Source organism: Pogona vitticeps, chromosome 1 (assembly GCF_051106095.1).
Source record: "Pogona vitticeps strain Pit_001003342236 chromosome 1, PviZW2.1, whole genome shotgun sequence".
NCBI classification, from domain to species: Eukaryota; Metazoa; Chordata; class Lepidosauria; order Squamata; family Agamidae; genus Pogona; species Pogona vitticeps.
In genome coordinates this window covers 148736569-148748669 of record NC_135783.1, presented here as the reverse complement: position 1 = coordinate 148748669, position 12101 = coordinate 148736569, and the positions used below count along the sequence as shown (strand labels likewise).

General features: G+C 40.2%; 1 protein-coding gene across 4 annotated transcripts in view; it reads left to right on the top strand.

The window, feature by feature from the left end:
• Positions 1-12101, top strand: part of GABRP (gamma-aminobutyric acid type A receptor subunit pi) — a 59291-nt gene that overhangs the window by 16459 nt on the left and 30731 nt on the right. Inside the window, exon 1 of one of the 4 annotated variants that reach the window (XM_073002922.2) lies at positions 61-302. The exons of 2 other annotated variants lie outside the window; for them this stretch is intronic. The gene's annotated coding sequence lies outside the window, so the exon portion shown is untranslated. Of the gene's footprint in view, positions 1-60; positions 307-12101 lie in introns of those variants that run through there. One more of the 4 variants, XM_073002929.2, reaches the window with a different exon arrangement.

Here is a 12101-nt window from a genome sequence, read left to right as displayed (position 1 = left end):
AAACATGTTTACTTACCTGAGGGGAAAAAAAAACAAAAAAGACCACAGGACCAGAATGAATGTTCAGCATGATTGGTTTAAGATAATGGAGTCTGAAGTGTGGATTATTAGTTGCCACTGATGAATGCTGGCAGTGCGTTAATGAGATCTTCTGAGAAATTTGGTTTCTAGAAGTGTTTGCCAAGTAGACAGACACAGCCTTCATTGTGGGGTGCTTTGGTTTTTGCCTACCAATATAAGCCCACTGACTCCTTAGGAATTGGAACTGGGAGGTTTGAGGGGAAAGGGTATGCGGAGTATCCGTAAGTATGTCAACCCATTTTTTCTTTCTTCTCTCCTATCTTTCTCGGCATTTGTGTTTAGCATTCAAGAGCTCTTTGTTATACTGCAAGTGAGAAATGGCAGGCAACCTGTGCCCATTTCTTGAAAGGCTTTTCAGGGACACAATGCTCTGAAATTTTGAACACAGTATATTGTTGTTGCCTGTTGTTGCTGCTGCTGCTGCTAGCTGGAAGGGAATGAGAGGGTTAGAACTGATGATGGAACTGCGAAGGATAACGGCAGGGAATGGAGTTAAAAGCCATGAAGCAGGCTGGGGAGGGTTTCAATCCAATGCAGATCCAGCCCTACCACTAGGCAGAGTGAGGTGGTTGCTCTAAGTGGCAGATTTAGGGCATCTGATACTGAAACCTGGAAAAGAATCCAACTGCTCTCTTTTTATTTATTGTTATGGATTCCCTCTCCCCCCTTTACCTCCAGAGAAAGGGTTGGTGATTATAGAATGTCCTGCTTCAGGTTATCAGAATAACTTGATTGATCTTAGTTAGTAATAAGCATCCTGAATTTGAAGGGAGGTGCTCGTTCCTGCATTAACTGAGCCAGCAAAACCTATTGGAATAAATTTGGCTGTTCATCAGGGGTCTCCTGGTGTTCCAAGATGTTTGGAGACTAAACCCTGATTGTAGCACCTTTTGTTTAATGAAGTAAACATCTTTCTCACCTGTGACTAAATTGAAGATGGGAAGGCATGGCTGTTATGCAACTGGATGCTGTTGACAGGCTCAGATTTGTGACCAGAGATCTTCCAGTTGGCTTTGCTTTTTCACTGCCATGTTTCCTGCCTTATGGAGTATGCGAGGAAGGTGAAGCAGGAGAGTGAGCGGGCAACTACACTATAATATATTGTGCCATTTGTCCTTCTGCCGGGATGGCCTAATTCAACCTATTGAAGAGTGGCATACAGAAGAATTGTGAACCAGCTCAATTCTATTCCATGGCTGTCTGCACCTTTTTGAATCGTTGGCAGGGAATACCGTTCTGGCTTTTTTCTTTCTTTTTAAGCACAGATAGGATTGCTCTGTATTCGTTCAGTTTCTGGCATGTGTGATTGTAGGTCTTGAGCCAAAGCATCACTAGTGGGTGTTCCCTGCAACAGATTAGCAGTATGCCACTAAAGTAGATTTTTTTTAAAAAATCCAGTTTTCTCATATCTCACTCATGGAAGGGATCTTTTCCTTTTTCTGTTGAATCCAGTGCTATCTCGTTTGAATAACTCAGTGGCATGCCACTTACCAATTATGATTTTTTTAAAAAAAACACTTTCCAATTCTCCACAGAGGGGGAGACAGGAGAGAGCAAGGGGGCATGGAAGTGAAGAGGGATGAATGGGCTAAAGAGAGGTGCTTTGGGATGCAGTGTGGTTTCTTATCCTGAAACCATCCAGTACTTGCACAGGAAGGATCGCTCTAAATGCCATACTTCACTTTTAAGTGACCCTATTTAGTCCATTTCAGCCTGGGATAACTGGACTGTCTAGTAGTCACACCCTGAGATGACTAGACCCCATTTGGCTTGTGACTCATGCCAAAGCGGGCCAGTTTGGGAAATATTAGATTAATTTTTAAAACCTGCTTAGCAGTAGTAGCAGAAAGGTAATTTGTACTGAAAAATTATCCATCAAAACCTTGTCTAGTAAATGTGTTTTATGAACTAAACGTCCAGATGAATTCAGATAATCTCCATAGGAGCATGTGGATCACACTTGACTCCAGATGGCTCATGTGATTTCTCTAAGCAATTTCATGCCAATGTTGGATGCTTGCTATAGGTTGTCAAGTCACATTTTACTTCCAGCGACCCTAACAGGATTTTCAGGGTATGTGAGAGATTTAAGGAACAGTTTTACCAGCTCCCAGTGAGTTTCCATGACTAAGTGGGGATTTGAACCCAGGCTGCCCAGGCCTCAGTCTGTTATTCTATCCCCTCTGCTACACTGGTTACACAGCATGAGAAAATTGTGGAAATGTGAGGTTAATTTTATGGGACCAGTGTAACTATAGTCTTACAGTATCAGCGCTAAAGGATAAAGTTACCTATCATTACTTTATGACCATAATGTATACCTTAGGGTCAAACTAGAAATTAAGAACAATGCATATTCCCTCTAATTAAAACTGTAGCACAACACCATATTTGTCAGTCTCCCTTGTCAAGGAGAAGTAAAGGCTAGATTTTGGAAGTAACTGAAATGTCCAATCGCTTATAACTACAGATTAGTAGTTACTTGTAATTAGTTGCTTTCCCCAATAGCTGAAGTTCCTAATTGGACAATGAATTATCTGCAGAGGTATTGCCTCCAGTGCTGAATGACATCTGTTTGCCACAGCACATGACTTTCTTCCTCAATGTATCTTGGATTTAGCATGCTTTGTTTTGTATTGTGATTTCTCTTTAGAAGGTAAACACAAGTAATATTTGCAAATCTTGTTGCTGTGGCATATGACTTTGAGTGAATCCCAGTGCTGGAGGGAAACAGTTTAGTTAGAGGGAAAATGCATTGTCCTTACCTTCTACTTTGACCATAAGGTGTACATTGTAATATAAAGATAGATAACTACCTTCCTTTAGGTACTGTAACTGTAAGATTGTAAGCACTTGTATTTACATAAGTATAAAGGGTGAAGAAGGAATATCACCTGGTGCATGTGTTGGTGTACACTATGCTATGTGTGCATGTACTGCTGCCTCATACTCTTCTGAGGATGTTGAGTTAGAAGGGGAGAATTACTGTTTTGTACCTCAGGCTACCAATTTATATAAAAAAGTTATTTACTAGATAAGTATTTAAGATCCTTTTGAAAACCAAGAATGTGAAACAAAGAAAAGAACCAGAGTCATTTGGCACCTTCCAGATGACCAGTTTACTGTAGCCCGGGTTTTAAGGGACACATCCCTCAGGGTTGTGTATCTGTGAAATCTCATGCTATGATACTTCTATTAGTTTAAAAATGGCACACAGTTCTTTCTTATTTTGTTGCGTCAGCTACCATTATGGGTCAGTAAAGAGTTACTTTTAATAATTTTAACCAAATCAGTAACTATGTGGTGGGGATGTCTTCGGACTTTAACAATAACAAAGCACTTTTAGAAAGTGATTTTCCAAATGACTAAAAATTAGCTGCCCTTTTGTAACACCCAGGCTACGCTGTCTGAGATGGCCACCTCATGGTCCAATGGTAGGCCTACCCCCTAGACATTTATAGGCTGACTTGGAATTCCTAGGATTCAAGTGTTCCAGGAAAGGTTTCTTCAGAGGACGGAAGGCCATTCTCTCTTTCATGAAGGCATTTGCCGCAGCCATTATTGAGTGAGGCAGGCTCTTAACCAATTAGAATCATCCAGGCAGGGGTACAAAACATACAGTCTACAGGATTTGGAAGGTAAAGGATCAGACAGAGGCATCCAGGCAGGGTGTCTCCCCTGGTTACAAGATTCCTCACTCGCCCCAAACACTTTTACATAAAGTCATAGGTGTGTACAGGGGGCAACAAAGAGGACGCCCAACCCATACATATATTACTGTATGTCCACAGACAGGTGCTGATCCAGATAGTCAGCAAAGGGTTCAGCACGACTGCTAGCTACATGCCAACTGAGAATCATTCTGAGGTATGACTGGGATTCTGAGGGTCTCTCTATGCCAATAGGTATCACAGAGAAATGTTGCTTGTTTTGGTGATGCTGATTCTTCAAATTGGATGAGATTTGGATATCTAGTTATACTGTGATAATTTAATATGGTTTCCTAACTTGGTTCAAGTTATTCATGTCAGCGGGCAGCTGTGGGTTGCTTTTTTTAATTGTTAATTGATTAATGTTGATTGATTAGAATACTGAAGGTACTTCTTTTAATTATTTTTAATTTTAGTTGTCTGGTTTGTTTTGTGTCATGCAAACCACCCCAAGTAGTGATTTCCTTTAGTCAGTTAGTCTATAAGCTTTTACCAACCAACCAACCAACCAACCAACCAACCAACCAACCAACCAACCAACCAACCAACCAACCAACCAACCAACCAACCAACCAACCAACCAACCAACCAACCAATCAAAATCCAGTGAGATAGTAGTTCATTTAAACATGATATTTGTTCTGCTATGGTGTTTACAGTAACAGCAATTAAAAACTGAAACTGGCAAATGCTCACCAGGAAAAAAGGAGAATGACTTTCAGAATGCCAAAGGATGTTCAGTTTATTTTGTTTAACCAATGTGTTTCCACCTTCCATGGGAAGGTGAGTAACACAGAAAAACATATTATAAAATTATATGATACAGTTTATAAAGTGCATGCAATACTAGACAGAACATTACAAACACAGTGCACATTGCTGTCAGTTATTTGTTCTTGAAACTCCAATAATGAGCTCATCAGACGTTTTAAATTGTGTCTCATTTTGCAGACTTCCTGCAACAATGTGCATTGTGTTCGTAGTGTTCTATCTTTTATTGCAGTGGTTCTTAACGTGGGCAATAATGCCCCCCAGGGGGCGATTTCATTTTTCAAGGGGAGCGATAGAATTAAAAGGGGCGGTGTGGGGGCGCTGGAGCAGAAGGGGGCGGTAGGGGGGCCCTGGAGCAAGCCAAACCTGTTAAGATGGCTGCAGCCTTTTTACAGTGTGCATGAATATATATTTTCCTCCAATCTTAATTCAGTTTCAGAGTTTTCGTCTTGAAATTTTTAGTTCCTGCCTTGTGGTTTGTTTTTATGCCCTTTTTATATTTCTTTTTGCGTCTTAAAATTCGCTTGCAACTAAATCATTAAATGTTTTTGGGGCATTTCATTTTCTTAGAATTGAATTTTGTTTTTAGGGGTCATTGGATTTAAGTGTCATAAATAAATAAATAAATAAATAAATAAATAAATAAATAAATAAATAAATAAATAAATAAATAAGAAAGAAAGAAAGAAAGAAAGAAAGAAAGAAAGAAAGAAAGAAAGAAAGAAAGAAAGAAAGAAAGAAAGATACCATCACCGCGGGGAGGGGGGCGGTGATAACTTCCTCAATGGCTTAAGGTGGCGTTTCTTTCAAAAAGGTTAAAAACCACTGTTTTATTGCATACTTCTAATATTTTGGTATTATATAGTCCTCTTTCTTTCTTTTGAAATATATAGAAGTGAAGATAGGAGGCAAAATGTGCACCTGCTATTCTGCCCCCCCTTTTTTGTTTGGTAAACAATTATCTAGGTCTTGCTCTGTTCTAATGTTTGTAGTCAATCAGATTAATCATAGCAATAACTGACACATTGTCTTCCTGGAGAAGGAACTTCCTGGTCATATTAGAGACATTGTTTTAATATTCTAAGGTAGGAAATGGTTACTGCCCTGTAAAGAAGTAAGTAAATAAAAAAGTCCAAGAGCTTAATGTGACTGCGTCTAAGTGGTTGTGTGGCACTTTTTTTTGACACACATGCATGCACACACATGTGTGCATACTTCAAATGGTAACAGCAAGCTAGCTGTTTGTTGTTTGATTGTTTAGTGGTCTAATAAAGGTATCACCTGCTCCTGCATTTGTTTTGTTTTGTTTTGGAGGCAACACCAGCCTTTTCTGATTTTTTTCTGAGCACAATATGAGTTCTTGATAGTTTTAGATCCAGGTCTTACATAAAATTGCAAGGTTTTCCTTGAAATAGCAAAAAAGTAAAAAAAATTATCCTGGGAATTCCTATAGATAATCCATTGTTATTATACCCATATTGAGGGAGGCAAAAATTGGCTAATGGTCTTGCAATATAAAAAGCAAACTGTGCTGCTTATATACCGCCCCATAGCGCTCCAAGCACTCTCTGGGTGGTTTGCAAGTTAATTATGCAGGCTACACATTGTTCCCCCCCCCCCCAGCTAGCTGGGTACACATTCACTGACCTCGGATGGATAGAAGGCTGAGTGAACCTTGAGCTGGCTCCCTGGGATTGAACCCTGGGTCGTTAGCACAGTTTTGGCTGCAGTACAGCAGTTTAACTACTGCGCCACAAGGCTCTTTGATAACCCAGTAGTGCCATATCTGTTTTGTGTGCATGTTTGTGGTGTTAGAATGCTCTACTATAATCCTAAAATGTAGTCCACTGTAGAGTGATGATGACAAAACCCAATAAAAATTATGTCCCAGGAAGTTGATTCTGACTTAAAGGGAGACTTGAAGAGTTTTCTAGATATAAACTACTCAGGAGTGTTTTACTACCCCATCTCTTTGCTAGTGTGGTGTGACTGGGCAGCTCACCCAAGGCTGCAGAGGTAGTAGGGCAGTGGTCTCCAACCTTGGGCCTCCAGATGTCTTTGGACTTCAATTCCCAGAAATCTTGGCCAGCAGAAGTGGTGGTGAAGGCTTCTGGGAGTTGTGGTCCAAAAACATCTGGAGGCCCAAGGTTGGGGAACACTGTAGTGGGGTATGTAAACTCACTATCCATATATGTTCCAGGTAATTTTGGTTGGCCCCTCTCCAGTGGGAACTTGTATTTCTGACCCAGGAGCTATACTAACTCCCTTATGTGCAATGGATCCTTGAAAATGCCAAATGCATTTCTGGGGTTCTCCTCCACATCAGGTTTTTAAAATGTGCCTCATTTTACGTACATGTTTCTGGGAGTTTATGATACCTCTGAAATTCTGCACCAGTGCTGTCAAATCCTAAATTTCAAGGATCCATGTCTTTATAGGTTTGCAACTACAATCCTGAGGATCCAAGCAGGTGAGCACACATGAAAGGAAAAAAAACATGGATGTGTGGTCATAGTTTGTGCTCTATATGCTATATTATGTTCATATGTGTAGTTGTACCCCGGCTATAAAAATCCTGAAGACACAAATGACAGCTGTTGAGGATCAATGTGAAGCTGCCATTGTTACAGGGTCTTTGATGGTACTGAAACACAATTAAGTGAATAGGATCTTCAAATATTCTCTTAAATAATTAATTGCCCAAAGACTTTGAAATAAGGTAGACAGATCTGAACAACTTTAAATTTCCCATCATATCTCTACCGGGGGCTGTTCCAAGCACCTTCCTTTTATTTTTAAGCATTGAGAATCTGGGGGGGGGGGTGATGGGCTACAGCTCAGCCTCCCGTGGATGTTTTTTTATTGTTCTTGTTCAGTCTGAACTTGAGTCTTTCAGGTGAGATAATAGAAAGATGTGGAGTTAAGTGGCACCAGAATGCTAATAATATTGAATTGTGCTACTCCTTTGCCATCTGACTATTAGGCTGTTTCATGCATAATGCAGAGCAAGAGGTGAGGAGTATATGGTCCTTCAGGTGTTGTTGGGCTGCAGGTCCCATCATCCTTAGCTAGCACAACTGAGAGGGAAGGAGGATGGGAACTGCAGGCTGGCAACACATGTAGAGCCACATGTTCCCTGTTCTTGGTATCAATGCATGCTGGAGTTTGTTATTTAGCACCTTCACAAAGGTGTTGTATTATCCAGTCTCAATTCCATTATGAGTGTACTTGTGTGGAATACCTGATGGCAAATGTGAGTTTCTTGCAATCAACATTTGTAGGTTCTGAATAGCCTCCATTGTTTCTTAATTAGGGACTTGTTAGAGGCCTAGTGCTTGGAACAATTCAGACTGAATTGTTCTTAGTTCCTGTAACACGAAGGAGATCAGACACTTGCTGATCAGCCTAGTCTGGTCTCTCAAGCCAACATCCAAATTTATCTGTTCCTTATTCCATTCAGCTAGGTAGAAGCCCAGGTCTGAGTACAGTGATGCCTCGCAAGACAAATGCCTCGCAGGACAAAAAACTCGCAAGACAAATGGTTTTGGCAATGGGGTTGATGACTTGCAAGACAAATGTTCCTATGGCCGTGCTTTGCAAGATGAATGTTTTCCGTTTTTTGTTCCTGCCTCATGTTTGCTGACTTTTAAATGTTTAAAAAGTTAAAGTTTTTTGATTGAAATTTTTTAAATCATCTGCACAATATGTATGGCTTTAAAGAGCACTTAATAATCCCTTTGTAAACAAAATTTGACTTTGTTTTGACTTTTTTTGCCCATAGGAACGTATTAATTAGATTTCAATGCATTCCTATGGGAAAACGTGTTTCGCAGGATGAATTTTTCGCAAGACAATATTAACCGCGGAATGAATTAAATTCGCCTTGCGAGGCACCACTGTATTAGCCAGGAGTGCCATTCCCTGGAGACTCATCCATTCATGCTTCAGTAGTCTTGAGTTTAGGCTACTGTATGATGCATTCTGTACAGATCAGGTCTTTAGCACTCCCAGAAAGCTCAAGACGGTAGAGAATAGAGATGGGCATAAAACAAACCACAAATTGAGTTAAAGCTCACTATGCTCAACAGTCTTGGACTGAAAAAAAAAGAAAGACAGCTAGCTATTCCAGGGAATAGGTTCCTGAAGACTCGGGAATGGCCAAGAACATTGATTCAGAAGAATCCAGATGGGGAAAATGAGGGGAAAAAGCACACCATGTGAATTAAAGTAGTAAAATGATTGGTGTTTTGAGTGTAAGTATAAGTGTAAGGAATAAATAAAAGAAGACAGAGAGGTGTATAATCTCTCAGAAGGAGGACTCTAACCTGTTGTGAAAACTAAAGCTTCTCTTAAAAAGAAGACAAACTTAGGCTCCAAGGCTAAGTCAAAATCTGCAAAAGTAAAAGTTACATGAGAAAAAGTGAACTGTAAAGCATCTGTACATGAGCGTGAATGTGAGTGTGAACGTGAGTGTGAATGAATGTGACTCTGAGTCCAAGTCTCCTCGCCCCAACAGCAATTGCTTTTTGTTCCATGAATGGCCCTAATTGTCCTGCATTTTGGTTAGCTGCCCCTCCCTTCACCTCTAAAATCCATTTCTGTGTTGGTAGATGGCAAGTTGGGAGAAAAATTGAATTCATTTATCATCACCATCATCTTAGAACTTAGCAGAGCTAGGAGGGACCCTATGGGACATCGAGTTCAGGCACTGTCAAGGAGGTGCAGTAGGGAATTGAACTCCCAACGTCTGTCTCCACAGCCAGATACCTAAACCACTGAATTATCCAGCAGTTCTTTGCACCACCTTTCTTTATTCCCAGAAAGTAAATCATCCTTTTGTCCATGTGACTGTAGCACATTATCAAGGTACATTTTGGGACTCATTGAAAGTGTCCAACCTTGTACTCTCTCCATTGTTTTCAGCTAAGCCAAAACATTGTTGACACAACAATTGTCTATCTGTTTATTTTTGCTCATTCCATCATGCAAACATTCAGACTGGAAGGAATCCTCAGCCCTTTTTGCCAATAGGAAACAATCAATTGTGCTAGTTATGATACAAACCAAAGATTTCCTCATTCCATAGGCAGGCCATTCCATAGGTCAGTAGTTCATTCCATGGGCCATTTATTTGTAGGCCAGCCTATTTCATATGCCCACATACCTTTTGCCCAGTGTACCCTTATACCTAAACGTTAGAACTCATTAACAGCTGGTATCCTACAGCTGTTTGGATTGTAACTTTGAGCAACTCCATAGTTAAAGAATGGTGGGAGCTGTAATCAAAAACATCTCAAAGAGAGCAGCTGGGGGGAAAGTTGGCTGTGAACCCCCTCAAAAAAAAAGGAAAGAAAAAAGGAAGAGAAGGGAAATGAGGAGGGGGAGCTGAAATCTAGTACTAAGTTGCAACGAGAGTAGGCCCATTGAATCAATGGGGATTTCATGAGTCCATTCCTCCATAGGTTGCATTGATTGAATAGGCCTGCTTTAGCTGTGACTTACTATGTACTTGATTTCAGCCTATAAATTATTAGTAATATTATTTGTGATCCAAATTAAAGCAGCATGTAATGGAAAAGGATATCCTCAGCACCTGCCATATAATTGTAGAGCCTCTTTCTCTTAGAGCAGAGATGGAAATCAGATAGTACCTGGGTGGGTATATGGTCTTTAAGTCTGTCTCATAGCCTTTGAAGGCATCCCCCCCATCACTGAAATTTGGTGTGGTTCCAGGAGAATGCTATCTGACATAAGCCTGGCTTGAAATGGCTTGTGAGCAAACTGGAAAACCCCATTTAAACAACTTTTCAGTTTATCTGTGAAGATTTTCAGTCATCCAGGTGAGGTTACCTGGAAGTTGAGTCATGGCAACTGGACTTCTTTCTTATAAGATGTAACCTAATAAGAAAGAAGTCCAGTTGCTGTGACTCAACAACTTTCCAGTTCTTTGAAAGTTAAAACATTTTAGTTTGTTAGATCATTTCCCTTTTTATACTATATATGTTCTAAGCAGTACAAAGTTTGGCTCCCCTTGCTTTTTTTCCTGGAAGACAAAACAAACAGATTTGTTTTTCTCTGTCAACAAAACAAAGCTCCAAAGTGCAAATTCTAAAATCCTCCAGATCCCAATTGTTTTCTTTTAATTATGTTGTAGCGTTCTAGGCTAAAATATTACACCCATCAAATAAATTAAAATAAGAATCCATGACAGTATTAAATAGTGTCTCTAGCTATTATATAGTCATGGCTGATTTCCATGCTATCTTCCCCCTAGAAACGAATGATGGAGGCTGTGCTTTGTTTCTGTTTGGCAAGATTTTAGAAAAATTGCTATTATTTTAAAGGCCATTTTCCACTGATGCTCCAGCCTTACTTCTCAGTTCTGACATCCTCTGAAAGTTGAACCTTTTACCCTGTATCGTTGTGGCAATTAGGGGCCCTAAATCATCACGGCAGGAACATTCACGTCTTCTCAGCCCCCGGGTAGGAACATCTTTGACACCAGCATTCTTCCTCTCCCATCATCCGAACAGTTTTATCTTGTGGGGTAGCTTGCACATTTTTATGTGCAGATACATTTGCCTACATTACATCACCCTACATTTCCATCATGTTCACAGTGTTCAGATATTTGCATGCAGATACATACAGGCCTTGGCTAACCTTTATGAAAGGTTCTGCTGACTTGGGAGAACCAGACTGTCTAGTTCATTGTTTTTGATTTCAGATAACTTCATGCAGCAAAATCTGTTATAGAATTGTAAGCTGTTTACTCAGAAGAAAAATACATTAACTTCATTGGGAGTTTTTGCCTAAGTAAATATGCATTGGACCGAATCCTTGAATTATTTGGCAAAGCCATTGTCTAAACCAGTGGTTCTTAACGTGGGCAATAATGCCCCCCAGGGGGTGATTTCATTTTTCAGGGGGGCGGTAGAACGAAAAGGGGCGGTGTGGGGGCGGTGGAACAGAAGGGGGCGGTAGGGGGGGTGCTGGAGCAAGCCAAACCTGCATTGTGGTTTGTTTTTAAGCCCTTTTAATATTTCTTTTTGCATCTTAAAATTTACTTGTAACTAAATCATTAAATGTTACTGTTTTTTCGGGTATTTCATTTTCTTGCAATTGAATTTTATTTTCAGGGGTCATTGGATTTAAGTGTCTTGAATAAATAAATAAATAAATAAATAAATAAATAAATAAATAAATAAATATCGCTGTGGGGAGGGGGGGCAATGATAACTTCCTCAATGGCTCAAGGGGGCGTTTCTTTCAAAAAGGTTAAGAACCATTGGTCTAAACTAGAATCACCCCACGTAGTGTTCCTCAGACATTCTCACCAGTAACTCCAGAAACTTTAGTCAATACATCCCTGGATCAGGGAGGGTGGGAATTCTAGTCCAAAGCATGTAAATATCACCAGGTTGGAGGTGGCTTTTCAGAGCCTTCTTACAATCCTGCTGCCTTCAGGGGCAGTAGAGCACATGTCCCCCCCCCTTCCCAGCCTTGAAGTAAAATTCAGAAGTTGGGCTCTGGTTATGG